Here is a 20,308-nt window from a genome sequence, read left to right as displayed (position 1 = left end):
TTGTACCAACTGTCCAAACCGGAGAGAGAGCATGGAGGAGTACATCCAGGACTGTCTTGCAGCCGGCACTATTCGACCGTCATCCTCCCCTCTGGGTGCCGGCTTCTTTTTCGTGCCTAAGAAGGACGGTTCCCTCAGGCCCTGCATTGACTATAGAGGTTTGAACCAAATCACGGTTAAAAACAAGTACCCTCTGCCTCTACTTTCATCCACGTTCGAACCAGTACAGGACTCCACCATCTTCACCCGACTGGACCTCCGGAACGCTTACCACCTGGTTCGGGTTAAGGAGGGGGATGAATGGAAGACGGCGTTTAAAACACCAGTGGGTCACTTCGAGTATTTGGTGATGCCCTTCGGACTTACTAACGCCCCTGCAGTCTTCCAGTCCCTGGTTAACTCCGTGCTGGGAGATTTCCTTAACCGCTTCGTCACAGTTTACTTGGATGACATTCTGATTTTTTCTAAGACCCCGGAGCAACACGTTCGGCATGTGAGAGCAGTTCTCCAGCGCCTTCTCGAAAACAGACTATACGTAAAAGCAGAGAAGTGCGAATTCCACGTCCCAACCGTCAAGTTTTTGGGGTTTGTCATTGAGGGTGGTAGGTTGAGGGCGGATCCTGAAAAGGTGCAGGCGGTGACCGAGTGGCCGACTCCGACGACTAGAAAGCAGCTTCAGAGGTTTCTGGGGTTTGCTAACTTTTATCGGAGGTTCATTCGTAACTTCAGTCAAATCGCCGCACCCCTGACCCAGCTGACCTCGATTAACAGAGCTTTTGTTTGGTCCCTAGAAGCTGAATCCGCTTTTCAGGTTCTGAAGAGGAGATTTGCCGACGCACCCATCCTACACCGGCCTGACCCTCAACGTCAGTTTACACTGGAGGTGGATGCCTCGGACACTGGTGTGGGGGCTGTGCTCTCCCAGGTGGCTGAAGAGGACAAACGCCTGCATCCCTGTGCGTTCTTCTCACGACGCCTCACACCTTCCGAGAGCCGTTACGACGTGGGGGACCGAGAGCATTGGCTGTGAAACTGGCCATTGAGGAATGTAGACATTGGTTGGAGGGGGCAGAACAACCATTCATCATCTGGACTGACCATAAGAACCTCATCTACCTCAAGGAAGCCAAACGTTTGAACCCACGCCAGTACAGATGGTCTCTTTTCTTTTCTCGGTTTAATTTCCTGATCTCTTACAGACCCGGTACAAAGAATACCAAACCCGACGCACTCTCCAGACAATATGCTCCAGACCGGGATAACCCACCATCAACCATCCTTCCCTCCAACTGTGTGGTAGGGAGCGTCACCTGGGAGATCCGGGAGCAGGTACTGGAGGCCCTTAAGACTGACCCTGGTCCAGACAACGGTCCCCCGGGTAAACTGTTTGTTCCCCAATCTGTTAGAGGCAAGGTCATTCACTGGGCTCATGCTGGTCGGTTCTCCTTACATCCGGGGGTGGCACGCACTGTGGCCCTTATTAAATGTACATTTTGGTGGCCGTCCATTTTTAAAGATACAAAGGACTATGTTTCTGGTTGTCACACCTGTTCCCAACACAAGGGGGACCATCGCCTCCCAGCCGGTCTACTCCAGCCTCTGCCTACTCCCTCACGGCCTTGGTCGCACATCGCCCTGGACTTCGTCTGTGGTCTCCCCATCTCCCACGGTTTCACCTCCATTCTTACCATAGTCGACCGGTTTTCAAAGGCTTGCCACCTGGTGCCCCTTAAATCTCTCCCTTCATCCGCAGGCACAGCGCAGCTCCTGGTTAAGCATGTGTTCCGTCTCCATGGCATCCCGGAGGAGATCCTGTCGGATCGGGGTCCGCAGTTCGTGTTCCAAGTATGGATGGAGTTCGCAGAGGCCTTGGGGGCTAAAGTGGCACTTACCTCCGGACACCACCCCCAAACCAACGGCCAATGCGAACGGATGAACCAGGAGCTGGGGGCCATGCTGCGCTGTGTCTGCTCCATTCACCCGTCGTCCTGGAGCACCCATCTTCCCTGGGTGGAGTATGCCCATAACAGCCACATCTCTACAGCTACGGGTCAGTCCCCATTTGAAGCTTCCCTTGGTTTTCAACCCTCGCTTTTCCCCACACAGTCTGCGCCTGGCTCCTCCGTTCCTCAATTCCTCTGTTGTGCCCATCGTGCCTGGACCACCACCAGGGCGGCGCTGGATCGTACTGCACAGAGGAACAAGCAGATAGCTGATCGCCGGCGGCGTCCGGCCCCAGTCTACGTCCCAGGGCAGTCTGTGTGGTTATCGTCCAGGGACATTCCACTGAAGGCCTCTTCCCGTAAGTTATCTCCCCGGTTCATTGGTCCCTTTAAAGTTTTGGCTGTTCCGTCCCCCACTACAGTCCGCCTGGACCTCCCTCGGACCCTACGTGTGCACCCGGTGTTCCACGTCTCCCTGGTCAAGCCTGTGGTCACCAGTCCTCTCTGTCCCGTGCCTGCACCTCCTCCTCCGGCTCGCCTGCACCAGGGGGACTTGATCTACACTGTTTGCAGGATCCTGGACTCCCGTCCCCGCGGTCGGGGAATGCAGTACCTTGTGGACTGGGAGGGCTACGGTCCCGAGGAACGCTCCTGGGTGCCACGCTCTGCCATCCTGGATCCTTCCCTCATACGGGATTATGAGGCTGCTGCGGCTAGGACGCCTGGAGGCGTCCGTTGACGGGGGGGTACTGTTGTGAGCTGGGAGGTGAGCACTCCACACACACCATGACATCACCTGGCTTGTGAGTTCTCTGTTTCCAGGAGAGAGAGCAGCAGCTGCAATCGATCAGCTGATCAGTGGGTGGCCTTCATAAGGAGGACGGAGGACACTGCTAAGCCGCCGGATGATTTCGCCTTACTGACTAAGTCATCTTTCCATACACCACCTCCTCGCTGTGACCTTTTTGGATTTACTTCTCGACCATACTACGTCTGGACTTCACTCCCGGTTCCCGTCCTCCTCACGGCACTCACTGCTCCCAGCACTACAAGCTCTCTCTCTCCTCCCCCTCCGGTAGTAAAACCTCGCCGATCTTCATCACCCCGGAATACTCATTCACTCTCCCAGCTCACCCCTCCCTGGAGATCCTCCACCACGCTACATCTGTAAGTCCTCCTACCAAACTCATCCTCTACCACACTACAGTATCAATCAAGGACTCACCTGTTTCCCTTCCCTCAGACGCTGTTCCCGTTTACCCACTCACTGGATTTCCAGTGCACCCTAAGTTCTAGTTACCAAATAAATCTTTATTTTTTCACATCCTGCTCCAGTGTGTTGATTCTGCATGTCTTGGGTTAAATCATTACCTCAGATCATGACAGGCTGGACTGATTGATACAGCAGGTGTAGCGGCAGGGTCACCATCATGTCTTTAGTACACGCCATTGCGGGGTCAATTTTAACACAGATCTTTAGTGTGAACAGGCGGTAGTTAGTCATCAATAGATTTGGGCGCTCTCAGAGCATGGTACCTGAAGAGGGCCCAGCTTCATACGGTCACGTTAGAGGAGGCTGTGGAGGAAGTATAGTTGCATTTGACATCAGACAGACACACGCAACTAGCAAAAGATACTTTGTCAGTCCTGAAAACTGAAACCAAGAACATTTAAGACTGTAGACTGGCATAGGCACGGCCTTGCGAGGGTTCGGTGCAGGTGAGCGCTCTGGAGGGCCCTCAGTTGACGCGCAGGTGCAGTCAGAATGATCAGGGTCAGCCAGTAGTGGTACAGGGTGACATTCAGCTCCCCCTTTGGTAGGTGAGTCACCAACCTCAGGGCTAGGGGTCACCAGCGCCAGCTGTAGTGGGGTAGGGTCTGTGATGTCATCAGCCCCCCCCCCCCCCCCCCTCGGCAGGTGGCGTCCCCACCGCAAGCTGGAGTCTCAGCTGAGGTGGTGCTCAAATAGCTTTTATTTTTATTTCCAGGCTCCACACAGCAGCTCCAGCAGTGGTAGAAACCTCAAAGATGTCTCGCATGGCTGGACTCTGTCTTTCTGTTGGAGACAACCTCTGACAGAGACTTGTACTGGGCTCATGTGTCTGAAAAAGCTGCTGAAAACCATAAAAAACTTTAAAAAGTAAGAAAAAACAAGTGTCATCACAGAATAGCCCACTGATTGTTCTATGAACACGACTCCACTGACACAGGCCCCGCTAGGTTTTCAGATGGGCCTTAATTAAACAAATTAATATCTAAGTAAGTCAACAGCAAAAACATCTGCGCTAGACGTTTTTGTCATTTTGAGCGACAGAATTTAAAAAAAGGTCATGATCGTTTTTTCCGTCATTTTCATTTCTCAATAATAAATACAAGTTTACTATTTCATTTTCATTCATTTGTCTTTAATATTTAGTCTACACAAGCTGACCAGCGTGTTCAGCAACATAGTAATGTTCCAATTAAACACTTTCACCTAAAGTAGGAACATTTCACCTGCTGGTTCTGGTTCTGCTGCTGACGTGACCCACAGACTCTCTCCGAGCTGCTCTCACAGCTTCTCAGCATGCTGATAGCGAGCTGAGCTGATCACGATGTCCAAGTCTGAGATAGCCTAATGCTTAGATGTTCCGATAGGGATGTTTTCTTGATTGATCTCGTTACCTCAGCGATGTTCTCTGTGTGTAACGTTTGAAATGTCTGCGTACCTCTTTGCGTCGGAGTAATTCCAGTCCGTCAGAATGACAAGCAGCTTTGAGATTTCTCCGTCTAAATTAATGCGCAAACATGGAAAATATTCCAGGCAGTGCTTAGCGGCTTGTTGGATGTGATCTGGCTGAACCTGAGCTGACTGTGACTGCTATAAAAGGTGTTCTGCTGTTCAACACTGCTGTCAGTGTTCAAGGAATTTAACGGCCTCATAACTGTGAATATGGACAGTAGTTTTCAATGTTGCAACTGTTTATGCGTTTGAGATTATAAATGACCTTTGCTTTTCTGTGAGGCTAACATTACTGAACTGACTTACCGTAATATTATGTTTGAATGGAAAGTAACTTACTGTTGGATTTTCAGTAAAGTTCAGTTACTAATTAATAAATCCATCCATCCATCCATCCATCCATTTTCATCCGCTTATCCGGAGTCGGGTCGTGGGGGCAGTAGCCTAAGGCAAGAGGCCCAGACTTCCCTCTCCCCAGCCACTTGGGTCAGCTCCTCCGGGGGAATCCCAAGGCGTTCCCTGGCCAGGTGAGAGACATAGTCCCTCCACCATGTCCTGGGTCTACCTTTAGGTCTCCTCCCGGTTGGACGTGCCCGGAAAACCTCACCAGGGAGGCATCCAGGAGGCATCATGGCGAGATGCCCGAGCCACCTCAACTGGCTCATCTCGATGTGGAGGAGCAGCAGATCTACTCCGAGCCCCTCCTGAATGACCGAGCTTCTCACCCTATCTCTAAGGGAGAGCCCAGCCACTCTTCAGAGAAAACTCATTTCGGTCGCTTGTATCCGTGATCTCGTTCATTCGGACACTACCCAAAGCTCATGACCATAGGTGAGGGTGGGAACGTAGATCAACCGGTAAATCGAGAGCTTCGCCTTCTGACTCAGCTCTCTCTTCACCACGATAGACGGGTACAACGCCCGCATCAATGCAGATGCAGCACCAATCCACCTATTGATCTCACGCTCCATCTTTCCCTCACTCGTGAACAAGACCCCGAGATACTTAAACTCCTCCACTTGGGGCAGGACCTCATCCCTGACCTGGAGAAGGCATTCTACCCTTTTCCGAATCAAGACCATGGTCTCAGATTTAGAGGAGCTGATTCTCATCCCAGCTGCTTCACACTCGGCTGCGAACCGCTCCAGCGAAAGCTGAAGATCACGTTCTGATGAAGCCAACACAGCCCCACAACATCCAGAGCCTTAAGGAACTCCGGGCGGATCTCATCCACCCCTGGAGCCTTGCCACAGAGGAGCTTTCTGCCACCTCAGTGACCTCAACACCAGAGATTAATAAATGTAATGCTTTAATTCTAGTCAGACAAAAAGTCATTATTGTAAAAGAAAAACAGGAGAAAAAAGATCATGTGTAGGACTGTCTTCCATGCGAAGTTTTCAGAAACGTTTGGAATGTGACTGACGTTCATCTGTGGAATATGTCGTGTTTATGGGAAGATGTTTTACCCAAGACATGAAAGAATCACACTATGGAGATGGGGTAAGTAAAAATAATATAATAATTTTTATTAAGAATGGTGAGTAAACTAAGGGTGCTGCTCCAAACGGGAACAGGGTGAACCGGAATCTAAAACGAGAAGCAGATAGATATAAGATAAACCCGGAACCAGCGAACCAAGAATATGATTTGTCTTTGGAGGTTATTCTTACGGTTGATGATGAGGACTGGTGAGGATGGACTGGGTCTTTGGGACCAGGTGGGAATGGACGAATGGCAGGAGTTCAAATCAAGGACAAGACTGGGAAGCAGGTTGGGAGGCAGACTGTGAGGCTGGCTGAGAGGCAGGCTCGAAGCCTGGCAGTGAGGCAGGCTGTGAGGCAGGCAGGATGACAGGCGGACGGTGGAGAGCGGAGGCCAGGGGATCTTGAGCGACGTGACGTTGGTAGACAACTCCAGGCGACGGTAGGTTCGTTCTGAGGATAAACGAGCAGGAACTTTCAGGACTCAACAACAGGCAGGTCAAGACTGAGACGGGAACAGGCAGACAAAAGATTAAAGCTGGTGCAGGCAGACTAAGACTGTGGCTGGCTAGTAGTTACCCAAGGTGAGAGTATCAACCGGCACTGGAGTTGTGTCACACTGCTCCTTAAATACCCCTGGCCCTCTGATCAGGGAGCTCAGGCGCAGCTGGCTCTCCGACACACGCACCTGTGAACACAAACTCGGGACAACTGTAGTATATTGATTGTTATTAGGAATGATCAGGGCAGACCGTGACAGTAGGGTTAGACATTTGCCCCAGAACATGACAGAATCTTCCGGCCAAAACACTAATCCCGCAGAATCAGTATTGTCCAGTATTTCTCACAGATTAACCCAACATGAGCAAACCCTTCCCTTGTTAATGGAACAACTCACCGCAGCCGACCAATGTTACCAGCAGCTTGAGACCATGGCCCGTCAGATCCATGAATCCCTTTCCCAAACTCGTCAGCCGCGCCCGCCAGCAGAACCGCCATCTGCCGCTCTGGCAGCCACAGGAACCCCTGGACCAGAAGTAGTAACTCCCTTGGAGGGGCCCCACTTCCGTGTTGCTCCCTCTCCGCCATCAGTGATCTTCGGGGGTGAGTTCGAGGAGTGTCACAGCTTCTTGCTTCAGTGTAAGCTAGTATTCGAACATTGCCCCACAGCCTTTTCCTCAGACTCAGCTAAGACATCCTACATAGTTGGTCTTTTGCGAGGAAGAGCACTTAGATGGGCAGAGGCAAAAAGCCACGATGACTCGTTTTTACATGGACCCTTTAGTGAACTTTTATCTGATTTTAAACTCACCTTTGGTTGTTACAAGTCCAACTCAGATGTCCAAAAGAGACTGTGGACGCTCTCTCAGGGAAGAAAGACTGCGGCAGATCTGGCGGTGGAGTTCCATATTTTGGCAGCCCGGACAACATGGAATGAGGACACCCTTATCGGCGCCTTCACTGAGGCTTTAAATTATAGGGTCAGGAACCAGCTGGCCCTGTGCCCGGAACCTAGCTCGCTGGAGGAGCTCATCAGGCTGGCCATCTCTATCGATAAACGTCACCGGGAGCTGAGAAGACATGACACAGAACTGGTTGCTTCCTCTGCACATGAACGGATTCCAGGAACAAGTGGGCGTCTTGCACCTGAATCCTCTCCTGCTGAGGTGCCCATGCAGATGGGAAGCCGCGCCTCTCTCCAGAGGAGAGAGAGCACCGGCTAAGGTCAGGTCTTTGCTTATACTGTGGCATCTCTGGACATTTTGTTAATGATTGCCCGGGGCTGTTAAAAGGGAAAGCCCACCGGTAAAGCTGGGACTACTGGTGGGTGGAAATTCTGATTCTATTAGTTCCCGGTGCTCTTTCCTGTGTTCCCTGACTGTGAATTCTAGACAGATTCCCCTTGAGGCCCTTTAGGACTCGGGGTGTGAACAGTCTCTGCTGGATCCTCAACTGGTGGTTGAATGGAAGATACCCATCACAAGGTTGTTCACCCCTCTCCCAGTCTCCTCGCTGGACAACCGTAACCTCTCTACCATCACCCACCAGACTGTCCCCCTCGGTCTTTTGGTCTCAGGTAACCACACCAAGTTTTTTTAACTTTCTATGTGTTCCCATCTCCTCAGTCGCCATTAGTTCTGGGGCATTCCTGATTGGTCCGCCACAATCCCATTCTGGACTGGAAGGAGAACAAAATCCTTAGATGAAGTTCGGAATGTTCCCAACTTTGCTTAAGATCTGCCACACCCTCCACAGGTGATCCTTCTACACCTCCTCTGGAGAACATTGACCTGTCTGCTGTTCCCCAGGTGTACCACAACCTTAAACAGGTATTTAGTAAGGACCGCACATCCTCCTTGCCTCCTCACAGGCCCTTTGACTGTGCCATTAATCTACTGCCTGGAGCCCCTCTGCCAACTAGCCGTCTTTACCACCTCTCAAAACCTGAAAGAGCAAGCATGTAACACTACATACAGGACTGTCTCACGGCTTGCACCATCCGTCCATCATCATCTCCTCTGGGTGCAGGGTTCTTCTTTGTACCTAAGAAAGACGGAACACTCAGGCCCTGCATCGACTATAGAGGTCTGAATCAAATAACTGTTCGTAACAAGTACCCTCTGCCTTTACTCTCTTCCACCTTTGAGCCAATCCAGGACGCTTCCATTTTCAGTCGGTTGGATCTCAGAAATGCCTACAATCTGGTGAGGATAAGAGAAGGAGATGAGTGGAAGACGGCGTTCAAGACACCCCTGGGCCATTTTGAGTATTTGGTAATGCCGTTTAAGTTGACTAATGCTCCTGCCGTTTTCCAGTCCCTAGTAATGCAATTCAATTCAATTTTATGTATATAGAGCCAAATCACGACAAGAGTCGTTTCAAGGCACTTCACATAATAAACATTCCAATGCAGGTCAGTTCATTAAGCCAATCAGAAATAATGTTTCCTATATAAGGAACCCACTAGTGTCAGTGACTTTACAGCAATCCTCATACTAAGCAAGCATAAAGCGACAGTGGAGAGGAAAACTCCCTTTTAACAGGAAGAAACCTCCAGAGAATCCTGGCTCAGGATAAGCACCCATCCTCCACGTCTCACTGGGGATCGAGAAGACAGAGCAGACACACACACACATCTATCGATGAAGATAATAGAGAGCAGATCCTCTACCCTCAGGAGGACAGTGGGGCTGCAACCTTAACTCTGAAAGCAGAGGCTGTGAGATGGACCTTTAAAAAGGTCAATCCTCACAAAGCTCCAGGACCGGACGGCATACCAGGCCGGCTACTCAGAGTGTGTGCAGACGAGCTGGCAGAGGTTTTTACCAACATCTTCAACCTCTCCCTGAGGCAGTCGGTGGTCCCCACGGCTCTCAAAGCATCCACCATCATTCCTGTTCCCAAAAAATCAGTGGTCTCCTGTCTGAATGACTACCGTCCTGTTGCGCTGACATCCGTCATCATGAAGTGCCTGGAGTGGCTGGTCAAATGTCACATCTGCTCCTCTCTCCCTGACACACTGGACCCTCTTCAATTTGCCTATAGGACAAACAGAGCCACAGAGGATGCCATCGCCCTAGCAACACATACCACCCTCACTCACCTGGAGAAAGGGAATACATATGCAAGAATGCTCTTCATCGACTACAGCTCGGCATTTAACATCATTATACCCTCAAAACTTGCCCCGAAGCTTGTCGACCTTGGCCTGGGAACACCGATCTGCAGATGGATTCTAAACTTCCTTACAAACAGGCCCCAGGTGGTGAGAGTGGGTAAACACACTTCCTCATCACTCATCCTAAACACAGGTACGCCCCAGGGTTGTGTGCTTAGCCCGCTCCTAAATTCCCTGTTCACACACGACTGTGTTGCAAAACATGAGTCCAACATCATCATCAAGTTTGCGGATGATACGACCATCATAGGCCTCATCACAGGGAATGATGAGACGGCCTATAGAGAGGAGGTGACGGCATTGCACGAGTGTTGCCTGGATAATAACCTGTCTCTCAACATCAGCAAAACCAAAGAAATGATAGGGGACTACCGGAAACGACCAGTCAGGGAACACCGACCCATCCACATCAACGGTGTCATGGTCGAAAGAGTCAGCAGCTTCAAGTTCCTTGGAGTCAACATCACTGAGGACTTCTCCTGGACCCTCCACACAGACGCTGTTATCAAGAAAGCTCGCCAGCAGCTTTACTTCCTCAGGAGGCTAAGGAAGTTTGGCATGAACACGAGTATCATATCAAAGTTCTACAGGTGTGCTATTGAGAGCTTGCTGTCGAGCTGCATCACAGTTTGGTATGGAAGCTGCTCTGCCAGCAGCCGTAAATCACTACAGAGGGTGGTGAAAGCAGCAGAGCACATCACTGGCATAAGGCTTCCTGCCATTCAGGACATTTATCTCCAGCGATGCCTCCGGAAAGCACACAGCATCATCAAGGACCACAGCCACCCAGCGCATCAGCTGTTCTCCTCGTTACCATCTGGCAGGCGTTACAGGAGTCTGCCTGCTCGGACTACGAGACTTAAAAACAGTTTCTACCACCAAGCCATACAACACCTCAACCATTACACTTAAACACACACAACACAGGATACAGATGTTACCCTGCAGCTCCACAAGTAAAATTTAACCTGCACTGGTTACTTCATTTTAATGTTACTACTCACTTTTTTTTAGATATATTTATATTTAGTCATCTATACTTACTTATCTATTTAGTAAGCTTTTACTTTTAGCATGACTCTCTAATATTTTGCTTTTACTGTATTATACCTTGTTCTTTTTTTCTATTGTACTATGCTGCTGAGAGACCGCTGCTCGTCAAACACATTTCATTGCAATGTTGACCCTGTGCTAACTTGCATATGACAAATAAACTAAACGAACTAAACACACACACACACACACACACACACACACACACACACACACACACACACACACACACACACACACACACACACACACACACACACACACACACATACACACACACACACACGCACACACACGCACACAAGACAAAGTAATGTGTCTATAGTTATATTGTGATTTCTTAGTAAATTTTCTATTTGGTGAGAGATAAACTTTATTGTATTTATCCTAGTGGATCTATAATTAGCACATCCAACGTCAAGGAAAGCAAAAAGTTATTATCAGGAGAGGGAGAATGTCTAAGTGGTTAGCAGTAGTGTGCTAGACGATGGCCCCCTCCATGAGGCCACCACAGCTCAGCAGAACATCGTTGTAGCTTCTTCTGAGGAGAAAAACACTTAGAGAGAAAATAGAGTTAACAGCTGAAATTGCAGAAAATAATACAATTAAAGAGCAGATTGTAGAAGAAAGTAGTAGAGTGAGAAAAGTGGTCAGTGTATCCTCCAGCAGTCTAAGCCTATAGCAGCATAACTACAGAGATAACTCTGGCTAATCTATCCTATTTGGATGGAGGCATGTTGGAGGCAGGGCAAGGGAGAGCCGTCTTTACCGACTGTACACTCCACCTCCCTCTACTCCTCCACTTGTCCAGATTTAGGCTAACATCAGATTTTAACCATAGGCCCTATCAAATAAAAATGTTTTAAGCCTATTCTTAAAAGTAGACAAGGTGTCTGCCTCACGGACTAAGGCTGGGAGCTGGTTCCACAGGAGAGGAGCCTGATAACTTCAAGATCTGCCTCCCATCCTAATTTTAGATATTCTGGGAACCACCAGTAAACCTGCAGTCTGAGAGCGAAGTGCTTGGTTAGGAACGTATGGAACAATCAGATCACTAATGTATGATGGAGCTTGATTATTAAGAGCTTTATATGTGAGAAGAAGGATCTTAAAATCTATTCGGAATTTAACAGGTAGCCAATGTAGGGAAGCTAAGACAGGAGAGATATGATCTCTCTTTTTAATTCTCATCAGAACTCTAGCTGCAGCATTTTGGACAAGCTGAAGACTTTTAACTACGTTCTGTGGACTTCCTGAGAGTAATGAATTACAGTAATCCAGTCTTGATGTAATAAATGCATGAACTAGTTTTTCAGCATCACTCCTGGAAAGGATGCTTCTAATCTAAGCAATATTCCGAAGGTGGAAAAAGGAAATCCTACAAAACTGTTTAACCTGGGATTTGAACGACATGTCCTGGTCAAAGATAACACCAGGGTTCCTTACTTTGTTCTCGGAGATTAATGTAATGCCATTCAGGTCAGGTGATTGACTAAGCAATTTCCTTTTCTGGATTTCTGGTCCAAAGATGAGAACTTCCGTCTTGTCTTGATTTAAAAGCAAAACGTTTAGAGTCATCCAATTTTTTATGTCCTCAAGACAAGCCTGTAATCTACCCAACCGATTAGGTTCATCAGGGTTAATGGATAAATATAACTGAGTATCGTCAGCATAACAGTGGAAGTTTATCCCATGCTGTCTGATGATTTTACCAATTGGGAGCATATACATAGTAAAAAGAATTGGTCCAAGCACTGAACCCTGTGGCACTCCACAAGTAACCCTGGAGTATGAAGATGATTTCTCATGTACATTTACAAAATGAAATCTATCAGACAGGTAGGATTTAAACCAGCCTAGCACTGTTCCTTTGATCCCTACAACATGTTCAAGTCTTTCTAAAAGAAAATTGTGATCAACTGTGTCAAAAGCAGCACTGAGATCTAACAAGACTAGAACAGACACAAGATTCTTATCTGAGGCCATGAGAATTTGTAACTCTCACTAATGCAGTTTCAGTGCTGTGATACTCTAAAACCAGAACGAAATTCCTCATTCAGATCATGAGTGTTTAAATGCTCACATACTTGGATGGCCACTATTTTCTCCAGGAATTTGGATAAAAATGGAAGGTTAGATATTGGTTTATAATTCATTGGGTCATCTGGATCCAGAGAAGGCTTCTTAAATGAAGGTTTGATTACAGTTCAATTCAATTCAATTCAAGTTCATTTATATAGCTCCAAATCACGAGAAGAGTCGTCAACCTTAAAATCCTGTGGTACATATCCATTTACTAAGGATAGATTGATTATATCTAGAATGGGGGCAGTAACCAAAGGAAATGCTTCTTTAAATAATTTGGTTGGGATTGGCTCCAAAATGCAAGTTGAAGGTTTAGATGAAGCTAATATTTTTGATAACTCTGAAAGCTCAACTGGATCAAAACGGTTCAAGCACAGATGAGGTTCTACAGTCACCTCTGATGCTGCCTCACTTACTGAGGAAGAAGAAATCGCATTAGGGAGGATGCTAAAGATTTTGTTTCTAATACAATTAATTTTACTTGTAAAAAATCCCATGAAGTCATTGCTGCTGAGGGCTAAGGGAATAGATGGCTCAGAGCTATGATTCTGTGTAAGTTTAGCAACTGTACTGAAAAGAAATTTAGGATTATGCTTATTCTCCTCAATTAATGCTGAGAAATAAGCAGTTCTAGTTTGTCGAAGCTTATTTTTATAAAGCACAAGACTATTTTTCCAGGATAGGTAGGCCTCCTCATGGTGCGCAGAGCGCCATGTTCTCTCAAATTTCCTAGAGTTTTGTTTTAAGGCTCGTAAACGAGATTTAAACCAGGGAGCCAACTTCCTGTCCCTAATTACCTTCTTTTTTAAAGGGGCAACATCATCTAATGCCACACATAAAGAGGAATTAACATGATGAACTAAGGCATCAATTTGTGAGGGGCTAGAACTGAAAATATTCCCCTCTGCTACATGCCTCTGAGATGCTGAGGACAGTAAAGATGGAACAGTTGATTTAAAAGATGCAACTGCGTTGTCAGATAGAGACCGACTATAGTGAAATTTACTTTCATGTCTCGAGAACTCAGTTATAAAAAACTCAAAAGTTATCAGAAAGTGGTCCGAGAGGACTGGATTATGTGGAAAGATCGTTGTTTCCTCACACTCTATGCCATAAGTCAGCACAAGGTCTAATGTATGATGGCAGGAGTGGGTGGAGCTATGTATTCTTTGAGTAAAGCCAATTGAGTCTAAGATATTACTAAAGGCTACATTGAGGCTATCATTTTCAATGTCCACATGCATATTAAAATCCCCCACTACAATGACCTTATCAGTATTTAGCACCAAATCAGATAAAAAATCAGAGATCTGATCCAAAAACTCAGAGTAAGGGCCTGGTGGACAATATAAAACTACAAACAAGAGTGGTTTTACAGTTTTGCAATCTGGATTAGGAAAACTAAGAGTAAGATGTTCGAATGAACTGTAGCTATTAATTGGTAAGGGACTGAGTAAACTCGGTGCTGGGAGATTTCCTCAACAGGTTTGTTACAGTGTACCTGGATGATATTCTGATTTTTTTTAAGAACCTGGAACAGCACACCCAGCACGTGAGAGCTGTATTACAACGCATGCTGGAATATAGACTTTATGTAAAAGCTAAGAAGTGCGAGTTTCATGTCCCCACGGTCAAGTTCTTGGGCTTCATCATAGAGAGCGGGCGGTTGAAGGCAGACCCAGAAAAGGTTCAGGCAGTCACTGAGTGGCCCACACCATCTACCAGAAAGCAACTACAGAGGTTCCTAGGATTTGCAAATTTTTAACGTAGGTTCATCCGAAACTACAGTCAGACGGCAGCCCCTTTAACTAGCCTTACTTCCATCAACAAACCTTTTGAGTGTTCTCCAGAAGCCGAATCTGCCTTTCAGACTCTGAAACAGAAGTTCACCAACGCCCCCGTCCTGCACCGTCCTGACCCGCAGCGTCAATTCATCCTGGAGGTGGGTTCCTCGGACACCGGAGTGGGAGCAGTACTGTCTCAGGTGTCTGAGAAGGATCAAAGACTTCACCCGTGCGCCTTCTTCTCACATCGTCTGACCCCTGCAGACAGCAGATACGACATGGGAGATAGAGAATTACTGGCAGTTAAACTGGCCATTGAAGAGTGGAGGCATTGGCTGGAGGGAGCAGAGAGCCCCTTTATCATTTGGACAGATCATAAGAACCTGGTTTATCTAAAGGAGGCAAAACAGCTAAATCCCCGACAGGATCGCTGGTCTCTTTTCTTTTCACGTTTTAACTTTCAGATCTCCTATCGTCCTGGCTCTAAGAACACTAAACCCGATGCTCTCTCCAGACAATATGACCAGGAAGCTGAACCTGCCACTATTCTCTCCCCAGCCTGTGTCATCGGTGGAGTCACCAGGGAGATCAGAGACCAGGTTTTGGAGGCACTCAAGGCGGACCCCGGGCCCATCAACAGTCCTCCTGGCAGATTGTTTGTACCCCAATCCGTGAGGAGCAAGGTAATTCATTAGGCACACACAGGCAGGTTCTCCCTTCATCCTGGGGTGGGTTGTACTGTGGCCCTCATCAGACAGTCTTTCTGTTGGCCATCCATGTATAAAGACACTAAGAGCTATGACTCAGGATGTCACACCTGCTCCTAACAGAAGGGGGACCTTCGTCCTCCAGCCGTCCTGTTGCAACCTCTGCCCATTCCCTCTCGTCCCTGGTCCCACATAGCCCTTGTAACGTGATGAAGGAACCATTTCTCCCCTCTAACAGCTGTTCTGTTTGACACAGTGTCAGTGTGCATGAAACAGCCTCAAGGTCATGCATTCACTTCTAATGTTTACATTCCAGCAGTAAAGACAGAAGAACGAAGAATGAATTCTTTTCTTTTAATTAATAAAATAACTCTATTTTAATAAAGCTAATCAAAACAACTGATAGTCAATAATAACCATGTGACCGATCTGTGAAATCACAATGTTATGATTAATGTTTAATAAGGAAATGACGTATTGTAGCCACTAGTCACCTGATACACAAGATAAATAGTCATGACACATTCCGGTTGCAAATCCAATCAGAACCTTCACTCTGAAGCGTGGCAGAGTCTCTGTGGTGTTTATTTAATCTGTCAGCTGTGATTCGTCCAGAATCGTAAACATCAAGATTCAGAATATTCAGAAGTCAGAACAACGCCATTTTGAGTTCAGTATTCAGCCAGCTCTCAAGATCCCCTGATGTTCATTGCTAAGTGGAGTACGGACCGGCCATCTGTACTTTTTACTTTTAAGCTGAGAACTGCCAAGCTGGGAAATCCTGTCGTTGTTATCAACAAAACAATGGTTCCTTCAGAATAAAAGCTGAACTCGCTGACCCAAAGGGGGGTCCCTTTTGATGCTGTGAAACACCTGCCGCTTTTTACCTGGAGACTATTCAAAGACCGGTTTGTCGTGCTGAGGACGCTGGCACTGATAGCGTCTCATGTTGTTTTCTGACCAAGGTTCAAACGTTGATCAGTTAGGAGCAAAACATCATCTCCCACTCAGACTCGCTTCTCCAGAATGGAGGTTCTGAACTGACATCGCACCAGCACACACCACCTCACATTCATTCCATGAGTATCCATCACTAGAGAGTTAGTCGTTAAACTGTTTAAAATCATTTAGATAATACATTTTGCTTAAACGTTTGGAGGTCTCTCTCTCTTCTCTTGTCTCTCAGTTCATGCAAAGTGTATTAAATTTCCCTGTAATAAAAAGAACCACTCCTCTGATTTAAAAAAGCCCAGTGTCCAGAGATGGGGTCCATACTAGATATGGATCATTAATATCTCTGGTCATTAACTAAAATGTAGCTCTTTAACATCCATTACACCCTGGATTTTGTTTGTGGTCTCCCCAACTCACAAGGTTTCACTTCTATCCTCACTATTGTCGATTGTTTCTCCATAGCATGTCACCATGTCCCTCTAAAGTCTCTCCCTTCCTCTGCAGTCACAGCACAGCTCCTGGTGAGGCATGTTTTTCACCTCCATGGTATCCCTGAGGAGATCCTTTCTGATCGTGGTCCGCAGTTCATTTCCAGAGTTTGGAAGGAGTTTGCAGAGTCCCTTGGAGCCCAGGTGGCGCTAACCTCTGGACATCACCCTCAGACTAATGGACAATGCAAAAGTATGAACCAGGAACTTGGAGCGATGCTGTGTCTGCTCTTCACACCCTTTCACCTGGAGCACGCACCTACCTTGGGTTAAATATGCACATAACAGTCACATTTCCTCAGCCACAGGTCAGTCACCTTAGGATTCCTCCCTTGGTTATCAACCCTCACTTTTGCCCCAGCAGGCCCCTGTCTCATCTTCCATTCCCCAATTCCTCCGCGGTGCCAGGCGCGCCTGATCCTCCACCAGGGCGGAGCTGGATCGCACGGCTCGATGCAACAAGCAACTGGCGGACCGGCGGCGGCGTCCTGCTCCCGTCTATACCCCAGGTCAGAATGTATGGTTGTCCTCTAAGGATATTCCCCTTAAGGCTACTACCCGCAAGTTGTCCCTACAATTCATTGGTCCCTTCAAGATCCTGGATGTTCCCTCTCCTACCACTGTTCATCTGGACCTTCCCCTCTCCCTTCATGTTCACCCAGTCTTCCATGTTTCCTTTGTCAAACCCATGGCCTCCAGTCCCCTCTGTCCCACTCCTGCACCCCCCCTCCTGCTCATCTGTACAAGGGTGGTCTTGTTTATTCCGTCAACAAGATCCTGGACTCTCGTTGTCGGGGTCATGGTATCCAGTACCTCGTGGACTGGGAGGGGTACAGTCCCGAGGAACGGCCTTGGGTTCCTAGCTCCTTTATCGAGGACCCGTCTCTGATCCGGTAGTTCGTTGGGGGGGGGGGGGGGGGGGGTGTACTTTCATGAGCCGGGGTGAGTACTCGTCTCATCATTCACCATCTCTGAGTGTTTTTGGTTGCAAGAGAGGGAGCGACAGCTGATCCTCACCAGCTTATGTAACAGACGCCGTCTGTTTTGTGGCCACTAGGTGCCCTCAGCGTCCCTATCTGCTCTCCTGGCTCTAGCTGAGCCAGGTGTAACTGATTACAATCAGTGAGGCTCCCTGTTAAAAGGGTGTGTCTGACGATACGGGGGGGGGGGGGGGGGGGGGGGGGGGGGGTTCAGTGGAGAACAAGCAGGATTGTTTGCTCTCTTCTTTCCCTCTTCGTACTGACGTTAAAGTCTCTCTTTGCCTACCTCTGTGGTATCGATAGTAGCTTCTTAATTTCTAGAGCTTGTTTTGTGTTTTCTTCGGCATCCTCGTTAAAGAGAGATCTAGCTCACCCTTTTGGTGGAGCTTTTTGTGTTAATCCTGCTCATTCGTTACCCGGTTTTTATCCCCGGCGCTTTGTGTTTAGTATTATTATTGTTGTCAAATCCCCAGTTTTGGACGTTTTTTGGTTTTGTATCATGTTAGCCTTTTTTCCTGCATAGAGCAGTTAATAAACTCCTTTAAGAGAGTCAATCTTGGTTTGTTTCCTGTTCACAAGCACATTTCTTTACGCTCCCTATTAACATCATCTCCTAGTCGAGCTGGGGGCCGCAAAAGAGTGGGGGCTCGTCCGGGAATTTTTACACATTTATAACCTGGTTTTACATTCTAGTTTGTGTTTTGAGGACTAAACTTGTTTTCCTCTCTTGGAGGTGGAGCGGACGTCGCCACGGCAACCTTTGACTTGCAGGCTTTTGTGGAGGCTCCTTTGCTCCGGTTGCTGGAGCGTTGCAGAAAAGCCAACCTGCAGGGAGCAGCCGCCCACTTCGACTTGATTGTCCTGAAACAGCTGACAAGACGCTCTACGGAAGTTCGTATTTCAATATTTGGAGGCACAGGGGATCCTTCCGCCTCCTTCTGAGACTGGCTCACGCCCTTCATCACCACCAGTGACTCCAGAAGAAGAGGAGAAGATCAGACGACCAGAAGAGTCATCTTCAGGCTCCCAGTCACCAGGTCAAAGTCCTCCTACTTCTCCACACAGTAGAACCAGCCTGAAGCTCCGGCTCGCTCGCCTCCGCATTGAGGCGGATGAACGCGCTCTGGAACGGAGGTTTCGACATGAGTTGGACTTGAAAAGACTGGAAGCTGAAATCCAGCTTAAAATGCTCGATCTTGAGTTACGGAACAAGAAGCCCGTTCCTACCGTTGCTTGGACTTCCTCTCAGGAACCCGATGGTTCGGACGCCTCCCAGGCGGGAGTTCGAACCGACCCAGTAGCACCCACCAGTTCACCGTTGCAGACCCCACCTTTCGATGTCAGCAAATGCATCTCGCTGCTGCCCCAGTTCCAGGAGACGGAAGTGGATGGCTACTTCCTAGCTTTTGAGCGGATCGCTGCGACACTCCAGTGGCCTCGTGAGGTTTGGTCTCTGCTCTTGACTTGCAAGTTAAAAGGTAAGGCCCTTCAAGTGGTATCCGCTCTGTCTCCAACAGATGGCGCTAATTATGACAAGGTGAAATCCTCTCTACTCACGGCCTATGAACTTGTTCCTGAAGCCTATAGGCAACGGTTTAGATTCGAAAAACCTCGACTAAACCAAACTTATGTTGAATATGCCTACTTAAAGACTGTGTTATTTGACAAATGGTGCACTGCTTCTCACATCTCCTCACTCGCTGAACTGAAGGAGCTTATTCTGATAGAGGAGTCCAAACGTCATCTTCCTGAAAAACTGGTTCACTACTTAACTGAACAGAAGGTCACTTCCTTCTCTGAGGCTGCTCTCCTGGCCGATGAATTTTCACTCATGCACCGAGTCCGAGAGATTCGTTCTGAACCAAACCGTGGAATCAGATCCAGCGTAAGACCACCTCCAAATTCAAAATCTGAAAATCCGGAGTGTTTTTATTGTCAGAAACGCCGTCATGTTATCCGTGATTGCTACGCATTAAAACTGAAAAACCGTAGAACCGGAAGTTGTCCAAATAAAGACAGAACTGAGATAGCTTGTTGTTTAGAAGCTAACTCAGAAAAGCCTAACCCCTGCTATCAGCCCTTTCTTTCAGAGGGTTTTGTGTCTCTTCCGGGTTCTGAAACCAACACCAAAGTTGTCATATTGAGAGATACGGGAGCTTCCCAAACCTTAATAAAAAGGAACGTGTTGTCGTTCTCCGAAAACAGCCAAGCTGGCTACTCCGTGTTGTTGCAAGGTATTGAGATGGGAGGTATCTCTGCGGAAATGCACACTATTAAACTGTCCTGTCCATTAGTCTCGGGTGATTTCGTGCTTGGGGTGTTGGATGAGCTCCCAACTAAAGGAGGTGACTTAATTTCAGGAAATGATGCTGCTAGATGGAGGCTTAGTCGTGCCTCTGCCTGAGCTCATATTGGAACCAAAAGTTCATGCG

Source organism: Nothobranchius furzeri, chromosome 13 (genome assembly GCF_043380555.1).
Source record: "Nothobranchius furzeri strain GRZ-AD chromosome 13, NfurGRZ-RIMD1, whole genome shotgun sequence".
In the NCBI taxonomy this organism is placed as follows: domain Eukaryota; kingdom Metazoa; phylum Chordata; class Actinopteri; order Cyprinodontiformes; family Nothobranchiidae; genus Nothobranchius; species Nothobranchius furzeri.
The sequence above is the reverse complement of the archived record's forward strand: the minus strand, read 5'-3'. Positions refer to the sequence as shown.